At 39.4% G+C, this 22,447-nt stretch overlaps 1 long non-coding RNA gene across 1 annotated transcript in view; it reads right to left on the bottom strand.

Moving 5' to 3' along the window:
- Positions 1-21,412, bottom strand: part of LOC131579781 (uncharacterized) — a 41,174-nt gene extending 19,762 nt beyond the window's left edge. Inside the window, exons 1-3 of the long non-coding RNA XR_009277772.1 lie at positions 21,056-21,412; positions 20,529-20,600; positions 19,430-19,538 (exon numbers count right to left, since the gene is read on the bottom strand). This is a non-coding gene — a long non-coding RNA (uncharacterized LOC131579781). The remainder of the gene's footprint in view (positions 1-19,429; positions 19,539-20,528; positions 20,601-21,055) is intronic.
- Positions 21,413-22,447: the final 1,035 nt, after the last annotated feature.

The raw sequence follows: 22,447 nt of genomic DNA, 5'->3' as shown, positions 1-22,447 counted from the left end.
TTTGCTTCAAATTCACAGGACCTAGAGCCTTACACCAATTTTTTTCTTAAAAAAATATAAAAGCTTTAGAGAGAAGGAAAATATGGATGGCATCTGGAAACTGAATTGCTTCTGTTTCAATTTCCACACATAATCAGGCTCTGGGTATCACGTGTGTGGTTCTCATAGGTGAGATGCAGTTTGCCCAAGCAAAACCCTGGCAGGAAAAGTGAATTTTGCTGTTTCCAATCCTGCACACTTCTCCCATTCCCAAGTACTTGCAGATCAAACAGAATGCAAGAGAAGGAAGGGTTCACAACCTGAAATGTGGAACAAGCCATTGTGCTCAGGTTAATGTGCTAATTATTCATGACAAGAAAGCAGGATGAGTAGGCTGCCTTCATTAAGGAATCTAAAACATGGTAGTTTCTGACATCTTTTTTAAAGAGACTCAAGAGTTACAAGGAAACCACATCTCGACTAGTGCCAATGTGGCTCTCATAGAAATAAAGTTTAAAATATTAACAGCTTAACAGAACTCAGAAAATTAAAACTTTCAGTGAACTATTTGCTATAACTTTTTTTTCCATAGGAAAAAAATTTATCTGCTCAGCAGTAGAGATTAGGTTAATTTTCCTAAAGTTTTACTATAATAATCACCTTAATTGTAATTTTCCTTTAATTTTCATAATAACTACAGGCTCAGATCTATAGAATTTAGTAAGAATGAAATCAGCAGGGTTCCAAGGAAATGATCTCGGGATCTTTAGGTGTTGCTGTTTCTCAAGAAATTAGAAGAATAAGAAATTCCATAGCAAACATTCAATTCAAAATGATAAATTGAAAAGCCTAGCTTTTTATTAGATCCAGTCAACACTAATTATTTCTTAAGTAGACTCAAAGTGGTACAAAGAGGCTTTTTTTTATCCTGTATTCATTTTCCAAATTCAACTTGACTATTCATTACTGAGATCACACTGCAAAGAATGAAATGTGAAGCAAGCCATTGTGCAAGTTTGCTAATCCTGTATTTACTGCTTGTCCACAAAGAGGTTAGGTTTTCATGTTCATAGAGGAAAATTAGTGTAAATGAAATAAATATCGGTTTAAGGGAAGAAAAACTAGAGTATCAGAAATCTGGAAAAATGAATAGTTCAGAAATGCTGAAGTGCCCTCTAGGAAGGTGTTACTGAGAGAGATTCAAAACAGGGGGTATTTCTGGGGCTATTTTCTGTAAAACAATAGTGAAATAGGGCTACAATGTGCTTATTGCAGATCAGAGGGGTTGAAAGGCACCGGCAAATATTAGGCTGGTCCAAGTTTATAGAGGGAAAAAGGTTATCATTGCTTCTTTTGGCTAGGTAAAGCCTGTCTTGTAATACAGGGGGTGTCTGCTGTTTAAATAGAGCACAAACATCAAAGGGATAAAGGGGGAGCTGTGTGTGTTCACTGGAACAAGCAGAGATGAGAGTCAGCACCAGGTTTGTTGGGGCCGGTATGGCAAAATATATATTCCAGACATGGCACAGGGGGGACACTGCAAATATATTTGTCTCTTTTCTTGGCACACTGATGGAGACAAAATCCATCTTAAAAGCCTCTACTGGAGGCTCAGATTTATGAATTTTATGGCTTTAAGGATTACAAACCAAAAGGCAACAATGTCAGAAAAAAAACAACCAAAACCTAGGCCAATCTCCCATCCACTCTCATGCCCCCAATTCCAAGAGCAATAGTATTTGTCATTTGAGATTATGGGCTTTGGATAAATAGGGTTTGTTAACCCAGAGTGTTTCATTTGCTCAGTTTGTAAGTCCCTCGTGCAGGGGGTAAAAACCAAATAACCCTACAAAACAGCTGTGTTTGCATTTAAACAAACATTAATTGATTGAAGTAATGAGTAACCTCAAAAAATAGTTTGGAAAGTTCACAGCATCCTTCAAATGTTTGTAGACTATTAGAAATTAACGAATTTCATTTTTTATGTACTCTTTTGCTACAACTGTATCTGGAAGTAAGGGGTGGAAGGCACACCACACTTGTGTGTAATAGTTAGAAATAAAAGAAGTAGGAGTTAAATACTCTCAAAGGTTTTCTTGACATTAAATCTACCTTCAGCCTCCAGTTTCCAGAGGACACAGTCCTGTTACACTTCTGCTCTTTAAGCAAGGGGAAACAGTGCAGCAGTAGCCTGGCAAGTGGGTCTGTGCTTGTTCTGTTAGTGCACCTCCTGCACTGACACATCCCCCAGCTGTGTGAGCGGCTGCTGGGATTTACAGAATATTCTCTTCAGAGACACAGGGCAAGCCCCACCTGACAGCTCAGGGAAGCTCTGCAGGAGTGGCTGGAGCCCCCAGAATGGCTGGGAAGGAAACACAGCACCCATCACTAATGTAATACTATGTATAATGTAATAATCCCAGGGCTGTCCTCAACTAGAGGGAATGAACAGATGGAAAGGTAGAACACATTGTAGACATGTGCTGAACCTCTTTAAAGGAATTTGGCATGCCAATGGTACATTCTATTAAACAAGACAAGAATTTCTTACTTTCTCAAGTATGACTCTTGTGATGACAGATATGACTGCCTGGACAGATTTTTCTAACTCCTTGTTCCATTAAACTCTTTCAATGGTGTATATTGTTGCCCTCTGAAAGCAACTGGCTACTTTGAAAGAGGAAATGCAATTTTTGGGACTATTTGGTTTTTTAATTTATCTACTTTTATAATCATCTTACCCAAAATAAGTTACTAGAAAACTGTCTGCTATTTATTTACATTAAATTTCATGCCTGTAATTAAATTATATTCCTATAATACTTGAGCCAATTACTTCTGAGGTTTTTTCTGCAGAAATCATAAGTAATGTAAAATGATCCTTTGAGCACCCCATAAATACAATACAGGGTGATGTCCCACAGCAAAGAATGTACTCCCTTCGATATTTTGCTCTGTCTGTAGTTTAAGAAATATCATCTCCCAGCTGGGTGGTAGGCAGAGAAATCAGGAACTCTCTGCAATGCATCAACATGCTCAGAAACCACTGAGCTGGTGGCAGCCAAGTCCAAAGCATGTCCCTTTAATACCACATTTGTGGACTGTACACTGATTTGTTGAATAAGTTCCACTGTTATTGAGAAAATAAAGAAGGTAATCAGAACCAGATGATGTACACAGATTTCTTATTTCCTTAGTTTAGTTTTTCTAGAACACTAGGGCAGACAGTACTACTTAAAAGGATAAAAAGAAACAAAGCTGATCAAAGTTAGCTTGCAGTAATGGTAGTTTAGTGCATTAAATAAGTATTTCCCCCCAAATCAAGCCCTGACATACATGTACCTACATAGAGCTGTATGTGCAGGGAAGGTAGAGCAGCAGACCAAGGAACACTTAATTAACCAAATCCAGTCGGAGCTCACTTTGCCAGAGAAGCTGTTCCTAAAATACCAGATGCACTTCTAGCGCACTGACTTCTACTAGACCAAATAAGATCTGGATTTTTCTCAGTCTCATTCTATTCAGAACTTTAACAGGATTAAAGTTACCAACTAGAAGACCCAGTCTTCCACATGAGTTCAAGCACAAAGTTAGTCTAATTCAATTAACTGGGACAATTAGGTATTACTTACATACACATTTGCAAAACTCAGAGACTTCTGGATCCTTTCAGAGATTGGAAATGAGGGCTGGAGAGGAATCAGAAATTTCATATCAAGGAGGTAGGCACCACAGGTTCCCAACAAGCTTCTGGTTTTCCAGCACCACAAAAGGTGAAGGGGCTCCAAAAGATGAAGCACATGTTACTGCTGTAAAATTGGATGACATTATTTATCTCCCCAAAGACCTGAGCTCCTACATCTACCAAAAGGAAAGCTAACTGGACAGCAGCTCAGCTGCCTGTGCCTACAGCCACATTCAAGACTACAAACAAACACTGCTGAAGCCCATGATGTCAACCAGATGGAGAAGCTGGGCAGAGAGGACCTTTCTGATGAGCAAAAGCCTCAGCTGAGCAAACAGTGGCTTGATCTTGCTCGGTTCATGCCTGTAGCACAAAGCAACAATTGAAGGTAATCAGGCACGTAGTTATATTTGTACTTTGTATTTGCTAAGGTTGAGTTGGCTTAGAAGAATTTATGGCTTTGGAATACCAATGCATATCTATAGATGCTTTTTCACATTTTCCATGATAAAAATACTTCTCTATCTCCAAGCATATGGAATGAAGCCTTTCTCAGAATCATGACAGAATAAGTTACTTCATGTCCCCGGGCTCCAAGTACCACACACATTACCTGACACAGCAGGAGCTGTTATCTACTGCAGGAGCTCCTGACAAGGAGCTAAGGCTTGTAAAGGCAGCCTTTACAACCCCTGAGGGAAGCTCAAACCATTTCATTCTAAGAGAAAAATGATATCACACACCCACAGACCTGAAAGTGAGGCTGCCACCAAAAGGATAGGGACTCCTGCTTCATGGCACTGAAATCATGTGTAATTTGATATAAACTTTCTGCATCCTTAGGGAATCTGGCACAAGGTGTCACTGCAATATTTCAGCAGTCAAGGAATTTATGAATCATAAACTATGAACAATTGGGAAGAAAAGCCCAACCCCTTGAAAAGCCTTAGTCTGTGTCAGGGAGTTAGTAAGGACTTGTTTCTTGGGATATTTTGGGTAACTACCGGCATTACTGCACAATCTGGGGATTCTCTGCTGGAGAATTAAGGATCCTGCTGAGAAACTTGTTCCAGGTATCCTATGGCTGAAAAGCTTTTAAACTTATAGCCTTTTAAAAAAAGATGAGAAAAAAAGCTGTTCTGTATTTATGTAAAGGATTAGGGAAATCTAAATGTGAGTACTCCTTTGTACTGGGTGCCAAAGGCCTCTTACTGCATATCCAGCTGGAGGCAGCAGTGCTTGAATGAGCAGCAATGCCTCAAAGCACACTGGTGATGTTTAAATACATAAGGTTTTCACTTCTGGAGAAACTAAAACAATCCAAATTTATAATCACAAACTTACATAGTAGATAAATAGTGCTAGATTCAAATTTCATGTGAAATCAGACAGTTTTGAGGCCATATATCCCAAAGACTAAAGCTAAAATCATGATCCAAAACTACTTACACTACTGAGAATGCTGACCTTGCATGGGACAATAATGTTGCTCCGGACAGTATGCCAAAGCAGTTTGGTGTAATCTTTTCTAGATTTTAATTTCTTACACATGGTTTTTAAATTCATATTCTGCCACATGAAATATCTTGTCTTTTAGTAAATGAAAGGTGAAAAACATGCCAAACTTTGCCTTAATTCTAAGAACATATTCATCCAGATCAAAGTCATATGATTTGAGGGTCATTTTTATTCCTTAACCATTACTCGTGGTCATTGAACCAGTCACAAGTCACAGCAGTTCTCGCAGTACCTAAAGTGGTGAGAAAGCTGACACAGCACATAAGCTGTGGCTTGGATTGCTTACAAAAGAGGATCTTTCATGCTTAGCAATCCTTACTTGTGCAGGGAAAGGACAGTTTGACTAACCACAAAAAACAAAACAACTATTGAGTAATACACAGTCTTCATTTTAGTGCTCCCCTGTCCCATTTTAACGTGGATTTTTTTTCCCAGTTTTTCCATTAATTTTTCTTACCTCCCTTATTTAATTCTTCTGCTAAACAATGGATTACACAGTAGATAAAGTAAAGGATTGTTCTGTTATTTAAGTGGAATATATTCCCACAAAGGCCTCTGGATCCACAGAAACTGCCATAACAAGAAACATAGACAATCCTTAGTAGTTTTATTCCTACAAAGTACACCTTGTGCCATGTGGCCTCATCCTGCAGAAGCTGTCTATAAAGGCAACTTTTGGCCAGGATAAAATCTACTTTTTGAAAAAAAACCCCACTCAAAAATAACTGAAAGAAAGCATGAAGTGGGCCTTTTACTGAGTGTTTTTATCTTCAATTTGTGATCTCTGATAACTGTATGACTAAGAAGAAAATACACCTTTTTTATTTAAAAAATGCACCCATACCAAGGATCTTATAGCATGTTTGAATTCCAGAGAGGAAAGACATTCAGAGATTAACAACATATACATCTCTCAAACTGCATTTGGCTAAATTAATCACAAAAGTAGCTTTAGAGTGTCTGGGGCTAATACAAAACAGGAAAAGTATTTCCTTCCTCCAGCTCCCCAGAGCTGGCTTCCTTCATGGGACCACATGTATTTCATAGGGCTGGGTGTGGAGGCAGCTCTCTTGTCCTCAGCAACACCACGTAGCCAGCCTGATCCAAAATCCATTGTGAAGGAGCAAAAAAACTCAAAAAAAACCCCAACAAATAAAACAAAACAACAAAAAACAAACAACAAAAAAATGCAGAACGTGCAAATTCACCCCATCCACCACTGAAGGAGAATAAAGAAATTATGACTTTCACTAGGTTCTAGTTGCTAGAAACAATTTAAATTTTCAAGTTTTTCTGTCCCTTACTATGGAAATTAGCCCTCAGAGAGAGCTGCTGAGGAGTGAGAAGTGGGAGAACTGGAATATACAATGGGGTTAATGGAATATATGTTATTCCCCTTGGATTTGACTCCAGCAAGTCTCTCACCCTGAACAAACAGGTCAGTCTGAAGGCAGGCAGAGATGTCTAAGGCAATTGAAGACAGAAGAAGAAAGCACACTCTTTCAACTGGACTTCTTAGAGACTCCACTTTTATTTCTCTTCCCTAACACCTCTTTTGCCCTGGAAAGAAATGCATCTTGCTAAAGAATCAAGAGTCTGTAAGTAGAAAAAGATAACATTGAGGTTTAAAGTAAAATTATGAAATAGAAATGTTAACAGAACTGAATTACAAAGAAGTAGATGCTAAAAAGAAATATTTATTTGTTGGTCCTGACTGGGATTTTACCTGAGATGAAGGTTTTGGGCTGAGGAGAGAGGATTCCCTGTCCCTTTGCCCATGTCAGTCACACAAGCAGGAAGACACAGTTATTTATCTGCAAGAGCTGACATCCCTGATCTGGCTGTCACTGGTGCAACAGCAGCCTGGAAAGCAAAATATTTCTGCTGCCTCAGCTCCTGACCACAAGGCACTGGAGTATAATAGAAAACAATTTTTGCCTTAGTTTTGTTCTTGGACATAATCAGAGCCTAATTCCATATAAAAACCATCAAGTCTAAAAAGCCCTTTATAAAGGGCTGTGAGGGAAATGTAACACTGAAAACCAACAGCACTCACCTCTCGTCCTAGGGAGGCACCCAGCTTCTTGAAGGAACTACAGACATAATAGCTCAAATGGGAAGTTTATTGTAAATTCATTATAGAAGTGAAGCCATTTTAACCTTTCCAGAGGACAGAAACAGTCATTTCATATGAGTTTTGGACTGAGCATAAATTTCAAAAGTGAAATGTTCACAACCAGCATTCTGCAAATACTGTGCAGAAACAGCAATTTCATGGACAGAACTGAGTCCCACAGTACAGGAGGGCCACTGTCACCAGGGTGACAAACTGTACACAGTTACACCAAATGATCCCTGACAAAGTTTCAAGCTGTTCTATGATCCAATCAGCACAAATAAAATAATATTACAGTTCCCATTTTTTACACTAATTAACACTGAACTATCCTTTTGAGGAAGAAGTAAATTGGCTAACTTGGATCAAAAAATTTGGGTTATTTATGTTCAACAGTTGTCTCTGTTGATAGAGTCAGAGTAAAAATATTATTTTTTTTATAAAAAATCCTATTTCTGCTTTTAATTAATTTTCCAAATATTCTAGTTGTATCAAGGGGGATGGCAAACAACCTGTTTGGATAGTTTAGTCCATTAAATAAAAGACAACAGGCCTGTTGTTTCAAAACTCTGACCCAGAGGAACAATACAAACTGCAAAAAGGGTCCTGAGAGGCAAAATTATAAAACACAGGATTAGATCACCCAGACACTTCAGCTGAAATGGAGATACATCAGACCACAATCATACTGCAATTACACAGCTGTTAAGGTGTAAAGACGACTGCTTTTACAACTCTCCACAAAAGAAGAAGGAATTGGCAATCATTCTTCTTTTGAAACAGCAAACCATATTTTCTTTCTGGCAAGCAGCTGAATTATTAATGTTTGTAAAGTATGTCAAGATCTATCAATAGAAAGTGTACCAGGAGCGGAAGACACATCACCACCCATGTGTTACAGAGACCTCCGTTAACTTCACTCCTTTGAAATCCAGTTTGAATTAAGAGCTACATAAAACTTTGATGTAAAGCAAATAATTGTTTTGCTTAAAATACAAGCTGGTTTTGTGCTTTGAAGATGTGTGGCAGTAAAGAGAGGGAAGTCACAAATGATTTCCATGGGAAACATATGACTCCACTGTACTCCTATCATTGCTCAGACATCTACTCCTGGGTCTTCTGATTACACTGTGAAAGGATGTGAAACCTCAGAAGTATTATTTTTGTATATTTTTACATGTCATGAGCACAATGAATTTGCTTGCTCCCAGGGGCAAATTATAGAGCATGCTTATTGCTAGAATCAGAACGCACTAAACTCAGGTTTTGATCTATTAAAATAGGCTATTTACACCAAAGGTTTCCTTTTTGAAGAAACTTCCCTTCTAAATCATCAAAATTTTTTGCACTTGTAGAGTTTGATGGTACCTGTATGCTTAGATGAGGTTGCACTATTATGCATGGTGCACATACTGTGGTTTTGGTACTAAAGTGCATAAGCTGATCTAGCATAACCCATTTTCCTTTGAACATGTAAGTCTTCACCAGAGAGAACCACCAAACTCTTCACAGAAACCCACATTCCCTGTTTGCAGAGGCAAAAGTATTTTCGAGAGTTACAAAAAAAATGCATTTCTGATGCTGTAGTAAAATAAATTGAGCGAAAAATAACTTTCATTCACCAAAAGGCAGAGAAAATGCCTAACTTTAGCAGATGACAGGTAAGCAAATTTATTCCTGCAGTTCTGTATGCAGACAGAATAGGATTTTGCATACCTCACTGGATTTTGTCCCGTTCATTTTACACCACTCACCTGTCAAGGTGTCTGAAGAGAGATCTTTGCAACATTTTATTGCTCAGAGCCTCTTACGTAGCCATTCCACAGCTGCTGCCTGCCATCCCTGCCTTTCTGGCAAGTGTCTGCATCATGTAAAAATGACTTTTGGCCCAAAATACTATTTCTACAAAACCAATTTTTAATCAAAATTTCATTTGAGAATCCCTTCTTATCCTAGAATGTGAAGTTACTTGAAACTAATACCATGCACATATTTATGACTCATTAAATATTCCCTCATTAAAGCTTCCCTTTTGAGTTGGTCTGGTTTGATTTTAAGCCTCTCTTAGGGCAAAAAGTGACTTCTCTGAAACAGTGCAAACAAGAGGTAGGGGTTCATTCTAGACCACATGCAAGGTGAAAGAGTGCATTAGCTCTTTTCAAGGACAAAAATAGAGATCATGTGAGGAATTTGCCAACTTTCCATAGATAGCCAATGGACAGCGATTTAAGTTCCTAATTGCATTTCTGTTTTGCCAAGGACAGGGGAAAGAGAAGGACTTCAAGGAAATGAAACTCTGAATGAAATTACAAGTATCAGCATTACATTTGCGATATGTGTGTTGAAAAACAAGAGTCTTTCTTTCTAAACACAGAAAGAACAGCAATATTCTAACATGTGACCCTGAGGTAAAGGGCACCACATGAATTTTCTGGTTCATACAGAATTAATGTTTTGGAGTTGACAGATGCCCATATTAGAAGGCACAGTAAGCCCTCCTGATGCTGGATAGGCACTGCAGCAGGCTGTTCAGTGGCTAATGCACCACAACCTTGGAAAAAGCAGGTGAATCTGCTCTCCAGCACTATTTTCTTATCAGGGGCTGCATGGAAGACATTTATTTAATGGCTGAGGTGAAGTTTATTGTGTAAATTAAGCACAGTCCTGGTAGACTGCAGATGGTGTTTTACATTGCTGACCTCATAACCACATCTTTCCAATGTGCATAGAAATGTCCTACTGTACCCTGCATCTCTCTTCAAGGAAAAATTTCCACTATTTTGTCAGTAAATTAGTATCCAAAGCCTAACAAAATATAATCAAGACTACTGATTTTCCTTCAAAATTAGCTGAACATTTTCCAGTTATAGATACACTATGACAGGACTGTGGCCCAAGAACTGAGCCTATGTCACACTGTGTTTAGAGATGCAATGTGCCAGGGAGGATGGAGGGGAAAGTGGGGATGGCATGCACAGGAGCTCTGAGACATTTTTTAACAAACCCCTTTAAAAGTGCTACTACTTTTGTCAAAGTCCAAGGGAGGGAAAAGCTCAAGCTTGGATATCAAGCTGAAGATGTCCAGCAGGTCTGAATTTCAAAGAAACCTTTAAAGGTGGCTGACTCCCAGTGCACAGAGAGCCTTTGTATTCACTCTGTTTGAGGGCAGGACAGCTGAAATTTCTACCTTGTCAGTAATTTTCAGGTAGAAGTTACCAGAATCCAACAATTTTCTGTTGTTTTTCTGCAAAGGGTGATGAACAACAGTAATCTGTGCTCAAAACATGAGACCTTTTTTACAGTGCTGGTTATTGCAGAAAATTTTTCTTGTGTCCACTCCTACACCTCAGCCAGTCAACAGACCCAGACTGTTTGGAAAACTTAGATTTTTCACTAGCAGTCTCTCAACTTAAACTGTGCAGTTTTCCTGGCTTTTGTTTAACTCAGGAAACAGAGCCAATAAAGAGCATTGTTACTGGCAAAGGGAGAACTCATTATTTGAGTTGGAGTGCCACAAAGCTTAAATCATTCTAGTGATTGTTTCCTATCATTCCTTGTGTGTGAAGCCTAACTTAGAAAAGAAACTTGAATTTGCAAAAAATTTTAAAATCCTAGCAAGCAGATTATAACTATTTTACCTCAAAGCAACAAATTGCTTCCTACTTAAGGTTATACATTGTTGTGTTCTGCAAGAGCAGTTTTGTTACTGGATAATCAAAATTCAGGTTTGTGATATTCAATGCAAATCAAAATATGTATTATAGTAATAAACCTGTCTGACAGTAGAAAACATACATTTCCTGACCCTGTGAGAAGAACTTGTAGTCTGCAGTCAGAAAAGTGGACAGTTACTCTGTGATCAGCTGTAATTGTGATTCTGATATACGTTACCAGTAAGACAAGCAAGAATTTTAGTTCCTTCTCATTACTAAAGGTCCATGCAGGGAATGTGTGTAAAGTGCTTGATGCAATATTTAATTTTAAATTTTATTATAAATTAATCTTTATATTTAAATAAATTATTCATTAAATTACTTAAATTATTATAAATTAATATTTAAATTTAAAATTAATGTTTAAAGTTTACTTGAAAAAAATAAAGAATTAGACCTCAAAGCAATAGACATCACATTTGTGGCATTCAACCTTTAAGTTTATATCCTTCTCATTCTAATAATAAACATTTTTAGAATCCAAAAATGAAGTCGAGTGGTAAAGGCATTTTTTTTTTTACCTTTGAAATGCTGGAAGATCCTGTACAGATTTTTCCTCATTTTTATTAAACACTGTTTAATGTGTTTACATCACATCCAAGTGAAGTGATTTCAGTGCTTACACCAAAGGGTGCTTGATTTTCCAGGCAGCCAGAACCACTGGCATGTAACAGTTTGAGTAACAGGATGTTTCACACAGAAGAATAAAGCTAAAGCAAGTAAAAGCAAGGCACATCTCCATCCAGAAGCAGTGTGTGTTGGTAAGGGATTTTCTTACAAGGAGATAAAAAGGCTGTCACCACCTAGGAATTTCATGAACAACTTTGCTAAAATAATCTGAAACAGCTGCAAGATACTGTAAAATAATTACCTTTACCAGTATTTCTGTCTGAAAGAAGGATCTGCTTGTAGTGTTTGAAGTTTCCAACCTAATTTCCATGCTTAAAAAAATTCTCAAGGAACAAACACAGCAGTTTCAAGAGCACAGTTGCAGTTTTTTCCCTATTAAAAAAAGATACAGGTACAATGTCAAACATCCTCCATCAGCTTCTCAGAGCCTAAAGCAGGGAGATGTTCAGCACAGCTGTGGCAAGGCTCCAGCAGTGGTAGGAGGAGAGCTTTGTCCTGCCTGCCAAGAATGTCAGCGATGGAGAGCAGTGAGCTGAACTTTGCCTTACATAGTGGCTGACAAGGCCAGAGGTCTGCACAGCTTTCATATTTTCATTTGGCTTTACTTGCTTACAGAACTGTTAACTCTGTGGGAATCCAGGGGAAAAAAAGCTTTCATTGTAAGTAACTAATTCATACTGAGCTAAGCCTGTAGTCAGAGGTTGGCTTTCATTCTGGTACCCAGCTACTACAGGATTCTTTTAACATACCTTCTCCAAAAGACTTCCCACACATACCACTTATTGCCTGATAAGGTGGATTTATTCACCTCATCATCTAAAGAGCCCTGATTTGTCAGAAATACAGAAAACTCACATGATATGTCCCACATTTGTATTTCACTGCTGAAGTTTTTAATTTTGTTCATGAACAGCTGAGGGAACATGGGAGCCCCCAAACCTTCAACAGCCATTTTCTTGTTACCTTTACCAAAGAACAACTTATGGGTTCTTGGAAGAGTTTTATTTTGCTAATTTCTTGGCTTGATGCTATTTTGGTGCCTTGATGTGACATAACATTTTTTCCATTTCATTTTCATAAACCTTTTACCCCTCTAAAATACAAATGAGTGGGCTGGGGCTATTGCAGTAAGGAAGTTTTGTTGTAAATTTGGTTTTAATCACAGAACAGCTTCAAATAAAATACACAGATTTTCCTCTTCACTGTAAATAAAGAAAAACAAGCAAGTAAGTTGTTTGGGATCTAACATTTTGTAACATTTTAATGTTCTACTTTGCAAAGTTACTTTGTTTAGAGATAACTTTGTATAAGGCTCAGTATTTTGTCTTTCCCAAAATATATTTTGGAGTGCACGTTCTTTCGTTGTTAATTTTTTGTTGTTTTGCCAAGAACATCCAAGCACTTGAGGCTGAGTGAGACCTACATGTTTGGGATGTTTTTAACCTACCCAAAAGTCTCTTTTCCCCCAGCTCAGTCACTGAATTAATATCTAGTTCCATTGACTAATGGACACTTCTAGATCACGGACTGAAGCTGCAATGGCATTTTGGTGCCTGACTCCCACATGAACAACAGGAATAAGTCCCTCCACTGAGAACTGTGCTGATTATTTTTCACTTCTTCAGTGAGCACTGCACTATCGAGTCAGATTCTTTACACCTCTCATTCCCAGCTCCTCCCTGCAAAGGAAATACCATGAAGTTTTTTTCCAGAGGAACATGTTTGATTTCACAGATACTGGAATTGCCCACACAGGCTCTTTTCCTCTCCATGCAAGGAATGGGGTGAACATGCCAAGGGGCATCAGATGTGTTTTACCCTATTTTCTGCCTGAAAATTGTGAGGGAACCACAAAAGCTGAGTTAGGGAACAAGCAGGCTACTGTTGGAAGAAGGACAAAGTGTTTTCCCACAGTACACCACCAAACCAGGATTCTTCCCAGGGAAGGTCCTTCACATGCTAGGAGCCAGCTACCCACTGAGGACAGTAGGGAGAGGGACCTGTGCAGCATTCAGTGTGAATAAAGAAAGGGGATTTAAACTGCTCAAGTTTCTATCACGTGAGTTTTGTTTCCTTTTTTAGTTCTAATCATGATACTTATGGCAAAGGCAGCAAGAACACTGCTTGCTGTTCATGAAGCTGTATTTCTCCTATACAGAGTGAACAGGACTGATACACACCTGAATGCAGATTAAACAAGAGCTTCTCACACACACCCTGTATTTTAAGGTAGTTGAATCCTACCTTTGTCATTTTACTCATGTCCACACACTGTCAGTTCAAATTTCTAGTCTTACAGCTGGCCTCTTACCATTGTATCTTTTTCTTGACAATGCCAAATGAGTAACTGCAACCAGAACCCCAATCCTAAAAATACATACAAATTGGTAGTAGCCTTGAGAAGATTGCTAACCCTCCTACCTACATGCAAATTTAGTAAAACTAATATGGTTCAGAGTTGACCCTGCCATGGTTATATTTCATGGATTTCAGCTATTTTTAATTCAAATTAACTGTCTCACAAGAATTAAAGTTTGTTAAAGAGTGCCACAGATAATTCTATTCAGCAGCAACACCTTTAGCAATTGCTGTATCCATTTGACTGAGTTCTCACTATATTGTATAGCCCAACGTTTTCCCATACTTACTAATGAGTGATGCATTAATGGAATTACTATATAATCACAGATAAAGGTAGAAAGGAAAATTATTACTAAGAAACATGTGATACCACGAGTCTTAAAATACTCTTGAGATAGGTCTGAACTACTTGCTGGCTAAGAAACTGCTGAATCATGCCTGCAGACTCATACTAAAAATAGCATTGCATTTGGCAAAACACATACAAGCTATTAATGTTCCCTATTGTTCTAACCTGCTGATTAGCTGCTGGTCACAAAGGATGAAAAAGCATTCTTCTACCTTTTCTGTCTCCTAGAGAAAGAGAATAGCAAATATGTTTTTTCCCACAGCAATTCTCCCTTTCACAGTATCAGCTTTTAACAGAAAGCTCCCCAAACCATTTCAAAGCATTCTGTGAGCTCTCTGCATTTAACACACCTCAGCAAATGTGTACCTTTTTACACACTTAGAATTGATGCGTAGCAGATGTTACTCATCTCCCAGTTGTATTCCTCCCTGGTGAGACTGATTTTCTCAGTACGTGATCTCTAAGTTATTTCTTAGAACTAAGGGGAGAAAAGAACATTTCTTGGTCATTTAAAGACTGTGTTAATATGAGGAAAATGGTTCTCTCTGAGGTCTAGGAAAAAGTGACTGCTTAATGCCCTTAATGAGGAGGGAAAGGTTTTAAAAAGTTGAGTTGAAAAGCTCCAGCCGGAGTTAATTATGTTCTCTAAGTGGCTTTGTAATTACTGTGTTTCCTGGCCTTCAGCATCACTTAGGTGGAGGGACAGACAAGAGCTGCCTTCTGAGTTTCTCTGTGTGCCTCATTACCCTCTCCCTTACTCCTTGTGGCCTGGTGTGACTGAGCCCCAGACTGAAGTCCTGGGTTTATCAGCAGCAAGGATGCCCTGCAGGCTGCTGGGCTGAACCTGGACACGTCTGTCTGAGGTGGCTGGACACCCCTCTTCCAGCAGCACAAGTCCCACTCTCCCTCCAGCCCTGGGCCACTGTGCAGGGCCTCCTGCTTTGGCCTCATTGTACCACAGCTGCTGCCAGCCTTACCCTGGGAGTGTTAAGGATAGGGTAGAGATGAGGGAAGGAATAAGTCAGGCAGAGCAGCCCCTCATCAGAAGTGCCAGGGGACAGGCAATGCAAAATTGTAGAGGGAAGAATAAGAGAGGAAGACCTATCTTCTCTGCTTAGTGAGGGAGTGTCACTTCCCACCTCCCTGGCTGACTTTACCTCTCTACAGTGGCTGACTGCCATGCTTAAAATATCTTGGTGTTTTTAAGAAAAACAAAGTGAATTACCATTTAACCATCTGCTCTGTTACCTTTACCCAAGAATTTGGGTATCCCATGAAGAAATGTTCTCATAACATTTTTAATATAAGAGAGGTAAGAAAAAGGTCTGTGGTGTCACAGCGACTTGAAGTTGCAGCTCTTGCATTTTATCTGTAAATTACCTATCATTATGTAAATTTTCTTCCAAATAAAATCCATTTTCGAAAAGCAAAATAATCTCTGGGCAGGAACAGTGAGCGGCTCAGCTCCCCAGTCTCTGCAGAGGGCAGTTCACTCAGAAAGCAGAGGGTGGTGTTTCCAGAGTTTCCTTTATGGAACTGTAACTTGTGGGAGGCTGGGCACATGGGGTCTGCTGAAGAGACAGGCTGAGTTAATTTGTTGCTTTAGCAAAGCTGCTGTATCCACAAGGCATAGGGGGTTATAGGTACTTTGTGCCACATATTTCTGCTATACAGAACGAACCCTCATCACATGATAATCGCAGTTAACTTTGTGCTATATATTTCACACAAGTTCATGAGTAACTCATTGAACTTTTCAGCACAGCTCTAATTAGGTAATTCCTCTTGGTCTCTGCTTGATAGGCTGCTCTTTTTCCTGAAATCCCCAAAGACATTTTGCTTTATGCTCCTAGTGTTTTAGATTTCAACAGCAAGTGACTGACGTTCAGAATCCAGAAATGGTGATCCCATGCAGTCACTGAGCCTGTAATAATTAGCTTTCAGTCAGTGTCAGTAGCATTGTACACAAATGTCTCAGTCCAGGTGACTTCAGAGGCAGCAGGAGGATCTAGAGGAAATTTACTGCAGGGGACCAAGTGATGCTTCAGAGTAAGGGACCAGGGAAAGATGGGAATGTCCATGGAATAAACTGGAGGTTTGAAGAGTGCAGCAATTTAAATTGCTAGAAGAAAAGTAATTCCATGAAACCAGTAATCCTTATTCTGCAGCATGTCCTGTGTCACACACTCCTGCTGGGCTGCTGCAATTCCTTCTTCCTTTTATCACCCCAGTCTCCCATGCCTCTCTTTTTATCAGTCTTTGCTTCTCTGTGAAACACAGTCAGAACTGTCGTGATCACTTCAAACTAGTGCTTGTACTTCAGCCTCCAGAACTGGCTTACTTTCCCCATCCTGTTGTTTTGTGATTGTAGCCAAACTTCTGGCATGATTTATTTAGCATGATGTAACTTAAGAATCACTGAGTCATCCTCAAACACATCTAATAATGCCTTGTATCACTTCCTCAGAATGGTCTTGAGAAACTGGTCTTTCCCCTTTTATTAACAGTGTCAATTGTAGATGTAACTAAAGTCAGCTGAATAAAAAAGCACTGTAGGAATTGATACAGTCAGTACTACTGAAGTGAGATATTCCTCACTATTTTATTGCTTAAACTTTTACTCAGTAACAGTTTTCACAAGCAGTGATATATAATGACTGAATAGTTTATTAATGTATCTAACAAGTAGGAAAACATACTAATATCCTCCTATTCTGAAGTATTAGCAAGGAGGATTAGAATTGTAATTTTTTGTTCCTGATTCTGTCTTTTAATAAAGACAATTAGAAGACCAAAATGGTAATAATCATCCACTGAATATTTATTTTTGTTAGTTCAGTACAACATTTGCTTGTTGTCCTCTCCCAGTGTGAAGGTTCTCAGAATTTATAATAGCATATGGAGATCTCCACAGAATTATCTCAAGTAATTCACTTCAGTGCTGAAGTGTGATCCCAAAAAATGCTGCACACATTCAGTGAACTACAGAAATAAAAGTTGCTATTGCCTGGGCCATCATGTTTGGCACCAGGTCACAAAGGTAGTCCATGAAAACCACTGAGAACCCTGCTGGGTGTCCCCAATTGTCTGTCCTCTTTATCCCTCTTTTCTGGTGTTAAATTTGTCAATGCATACAAAGTTATCTTCAGCAAATATGTGACACACTGGAAATGTATAGACTCAGAAATCAGCACCCACCCTGAACACACAGGCACAACTCCCATGGTGTGGAGCTCTGTGGATGTGGAGGAATGTGGCGAGGGTTGAGGAGAATGCTGACCTGTGCTTCAATTCCTTTGTGACATTTGAGAGGATTTGCCACGAAGTGCTGAGGTTACTCACATGATCTTCTAGCACTTCTGTTTCCATGCTCTGATACTGATCTAATCTCTGTCTTCTGTGACCAAGTGGGAAATGCCAACTAGATGGTAGAGGCAACATGAAAAAGAAGTACAAAATCAGCCTGAAGTTACAGCTTTCTGCTGAACATCCAGCTATCAGCCTTGGTCTCTTCTGTTTGCTCTGTTCCATTTAGATAATACAACATATTTTAGCACAGCTAAGCAGATAAAATGAAATTGTACATGTCTATATAGCCCTGAACTTCGACTGGTAACCTGTACTAAAATTCCAAGTAAATAAGCAAGTTACTATTTTCTTACTGAAAATTTTCTCTCTGTTAGCAAAGCAGAACTGGGTAAGAATTCATTATTTGTGGAGGGAAGACATACCTAAGCAATCACATTAAGAAAAGGAAAATCTCTTTTCTAATCAGGTTGCCTTTGGTGTGAAACCAAAGACTAGGCCTCCTCAGGTCTGATTCTGCTATTCACAATGTCTGTTCCTCCTTGTGTCCACAGTCACAAAAAAAATAAAGAAAATAGGGGAAAAGAACAGTGTGAGAAGAGTTTCTTTTCCCTCTTTTGTCTATGATAAGCCTTATGATACAGATTCAGAAGAAGAAATGAAAGGTGATGAGATGTATTTAGTTCTTTTGTAGCTACTGTGACTTGTGCATGGAGGCTGTTGGTATCTGCCAGCACTAGGCACCAATCAGGGTAAGAAAGAGAAGAAAACAGAAAAAGCCAAAGCATGACTCTACTTCTCTGACAACTGGAAAACCCTGACAAGGCTATCCTCAGATAGTAAAGGCATTAAAGGTATAGTTAAAGCTCCTTGATGTGTTCAAGACAAGAATGGCCTTATAATAAGATATAAGAGAAACATTGTCTTAAAGTAAATAAATGCTTCCCAACACATATAAAGTTTCTTGGTATTCAGAAGGGAGAAGAAACTTTTCAAAAGACATTCAGGAGACATTCTTGTACAAAACCTTTCTCCCTGGAGAAGCCTTTTTTTCTTTTTCCTTTGATAGGCATACTGCTATTTTGTGCATTTCTCTCCAAGAGCTGTCTGTATTTCGAGTGCCCCACTGTGTGCAGCGGTTGTAGGAGAGTTTCATACAATCCATTCAGTCCACTGATACCCCTGATGAGATTAAGCTACTGAAATTTGCAGGGGGTTTACACAAAGCTGCTGTGTCTGTGCTTAGACAGCCACTAAGGGAGCTCCACAGCTTGGATGGCCTGCTTGGTGTCTCTTTGGTCCCCAGCTATGTCACAGTTTGCTCCCATCAGGTATGGCTAAACAATGCCAAGGCCAGTACAGGATGACAGGGAATACTATATTGCAGTCAAGCAAATAAAGACAAAACTGTCCCAAAGAATGGATTCTTTATCTTATTTGGTTATCTTTAGAAGAAAAACGGACTGCAGCACACTTCATACTGTAAACAGTAACGTTGACTGGCCTTACTCCAGTAGCAGCTGAACAAATATTTCTAATGTGGACATCTCCTACTCCCTTTTTCCCAGTTGGACAGACCACATATTTGTACAACTCCCTGTCAGTTCTTATATGTGATGTGGTCAGCCAGGGGAAGGAAGCTCCCAGAAATCAAGGAATTCACACATGGCATCTACTTTTTCAGCAGCCTGAGAACCAAATTGTGCCTTTCCAGAAGCAGGCCAAGGAAATACACAGTCCCACTTCTCCAAGTTAAGAGTTGCAGCTCTTACCTAAATCAGCAGGGTATCAACAGCTAAAGGAGCTCAAGGAAGGAGGCTGGATAGGAGATGTACACATAAAATGCAGGAAGGCTCTGCACAGGAATATTATGTGAGCATTCTGAAAAACAGTGAAGATCTGCTATATTAGTGCTTGTGGTAACTGTGAATTTTGGGAGTAATAAAAAAAAAATACCCTTAAATTCTTAAAAAAGCTTCCTGAACATTTTACTAATCCTGCAGAACTACTTTTAAAAGCAAATCCAGAGCAAATCCTTATAAACTCAAGGCAAACAGTAAGACTAGTCCACTGCCTCAACAGCAGTTCTAGAGGAAATATTGAACTGCGAGAACTGCAGAAATACATTACATGAAATTGGAGAAAAACAGAGCTGGAAAAAATGGTACCAGCTCTTGAAGATTCAGGATTGCAAACTCCACAACTTCCACAGTTTCAAGCATGCTGTGAACTGATTTGGCTAATGCTTGTCTTCTCGAGCAAGATTACACGTTATTTCCATCCCCTTTTATACAGGCAGGTATGGTTAGCATGTCACCTCTAAATGTCCTGAATTTTTTCACTCACTTAACAGAATTTCAGAATGGGTAAGGGTAGAAGGGACCCCTGGAAGTAATTTAGTCCAATATCCCTGCTCAAGTAGGGTTCCCTAGAGCGCTTTACTCAGCACTTCCTAGAGCTCTGACTGCAGCTGTTACACTGTTCTGACTTCTCTCTGGTTATCTCTGCTGTTCAAGACACACAAAGGAAAACTTGGATGCAAGTCTCCATTTTTTTCAATTTCAAACAGAACAGCATCCTGTATGATACAATGAAGCATACATGCTATAGATCCCATTTATATTTCTTTTTTTCACAATTATTTATGGGTTTTTTGTTGTTGTTGTTATGCTATAACCTCACAATTACTTTCTACAACAGTGGATAAGCATTCCCTACCCAATATTTGAGGAGTCAGTTGGTTGTGCCTTGCGCTGAATTTAATGTTATTTTTTTTCTGGACTACTTCATCAGTGCTGTTGGCAGTGGACATGTTGACATTTCAGACATGACATATTTTTACCCACTTCTTTCCAAGGATACAGAACTTACTCAATCACGTTGCTCTCTGCCACCTCCTTCACTTCCTGACAAACAGCTTTTGAATCACTCGGTTAATTCCATCTAAATACGATGAAAGAGAAAGGTCACAAAAAAGTTTCGCATGAAAGTTTGACTTCAGCAGGTGGGCAGAGGAGCAGGCTGCAGCTGTTTCTGCTGCCTTTGGCAGGGCACAGGCTGCCGGGCGCTGCTTGTGCCGGCAGCCGGTTCCCCCCTCCCCGGAGCGCTCCCGGGCACCGCAGCTCGGGCTCTGCTTGCTCTGCCCAAGCCCCAGGGGAGGGGCAGCGCTGCGGGAGCACCTCGAGAAAGAGTCGGGATTACCCGGGACACAACTCGAGCTACAGCCACTGCAGCTGCCACGGGCCGAGCACACGCACACAGAGAAAGAGAAAGGCACGCTTCCCTCGCTGCTGTGCTGCGCAGGGCAGAGCTCGCCTTCACACTGGAGCAGGGTGGCTCTGGGGTGAGGATATCCTGTCACAGTGTCTCCCTCCTGACTGACATCAACAATAACTCACCGTGAAAAAGTTGGGGTGTTTTCTGAGCCGCTCTTTTGCTGCTGTGGGTGGGGTTTCTTGATTGTAATGAATTACGCTTAGGTATCTAGTGTACCTTCTCTTTCCCTTATCTGCCAAAGGAAGGGACTCAGATTTTCTGAACATAACTCCCCTGGCATTTTACAAAAGGATTAAGAGCTCAACTCTGCATGTGTGAAAACAGATTGCTCCATCACCCTATACCAAGAGTAAAAAGCACACAGTTGCATACTTCCCTTGTGACCACAAGGGAAATAAAATTTAACTAGAAAGAAATATTGACCCACGCAAGGACAAGCTGAAGTATTTGAAAAAGCATTATTGAGCAGCATGCACTTTGTCCATACTCCCTGCAAGTCTTTAAGCAAATCTCCTTGTTCAGTTTTTTCTGCCCTTCAGAGGGGCAGAATAGTGTCTTTTTTAAAGCAGAAGCCAAAGGCATAGTCTTATTCCAGAAATAAAATAATTTTTCTTACACTATGTAGTTAAAGCACTGACAAGCAGGAAAGAGAAAGTGTAACTGCAGAGGGCAAGACAAAAAAGGACTATAACACTTGTTACTAACTTCTCTAGTACTAAGTACTTGAGAAAGACATGAATGTGGTGTACAGCACAATATATTCCTGGAGAACCTAAAAGGAGGCCAGCCTTGAAGCAGATAGAAAGACATTACCACCTCCAGAGTTCCAGATTCAGAAAAGCTACACCCACTAATTGCACTCTTCCCTAGCAGAAACAATCTTTACTCTGATTCCTAGGCCATCCACCATGTACTTTACAGAAGCAAATACAGAAGTGACTGTAGTATTTTAAAATTACTAGATATGAACTCACTCCTTTGGAATTTGTGAATTAGATTTCTCTCCAAAGAAACAAAACAGTTTAAAGTGAAGGGTCCGAGTTCACCAGTTTTCCTTTAAGAAGATTCAACTTTCATACCCCATTACCAGAGATCACATTATGAAAATGCTTTTGAAAACAAAAGTGGTTAAATATTTCAGAGGAGAAGGATACAATAAAAAATATACAATATGCCTTGCCCTCCACAGGCAGGGCTGATATCTCAACTACCTGGTAAGCCAAGTAGTGCAACAAGCGAACAAACAGTGGTAGGTATCTCCAATCATTTTACCTTTGGTTGCTGAGCAGTGAATTCCTCAGGGGCTTAAACTCAGAACTTTGCAAAATGTTTACAGCTGAGTAAAAAACCCCCAAAACATTGAAACAGTCAAATAGTAAATTGTGAAGGGACTTCTTCAGTTTAAAGAAATATTCTTTACCTATTAAGTACACAATACCATTCACAAATATTTTTCTCTGTACTTTTATATTTTCTATGTACTTTTATATATTCAGGGATACAGATATGTAGAT

The sequence above is a fragment of the Poecile atricapillus genome, chromosome 5 (assembly GCF_030490865.1).
Source record: "Poecile atricapillus isolate bPoeAtr1 chromosome 5, bPoeAtr1.hap1, whole genome shotgun sequence".
NCBI classification, from domain to species: Eukaryota; Metazoa; Chordata; class Aves; order Passeriformes; family Paridae; genus Poecile; species Poecile atricapillus.
This window is presented reverse-complemented; position numbering and strand designations above follow the sequence as displayed.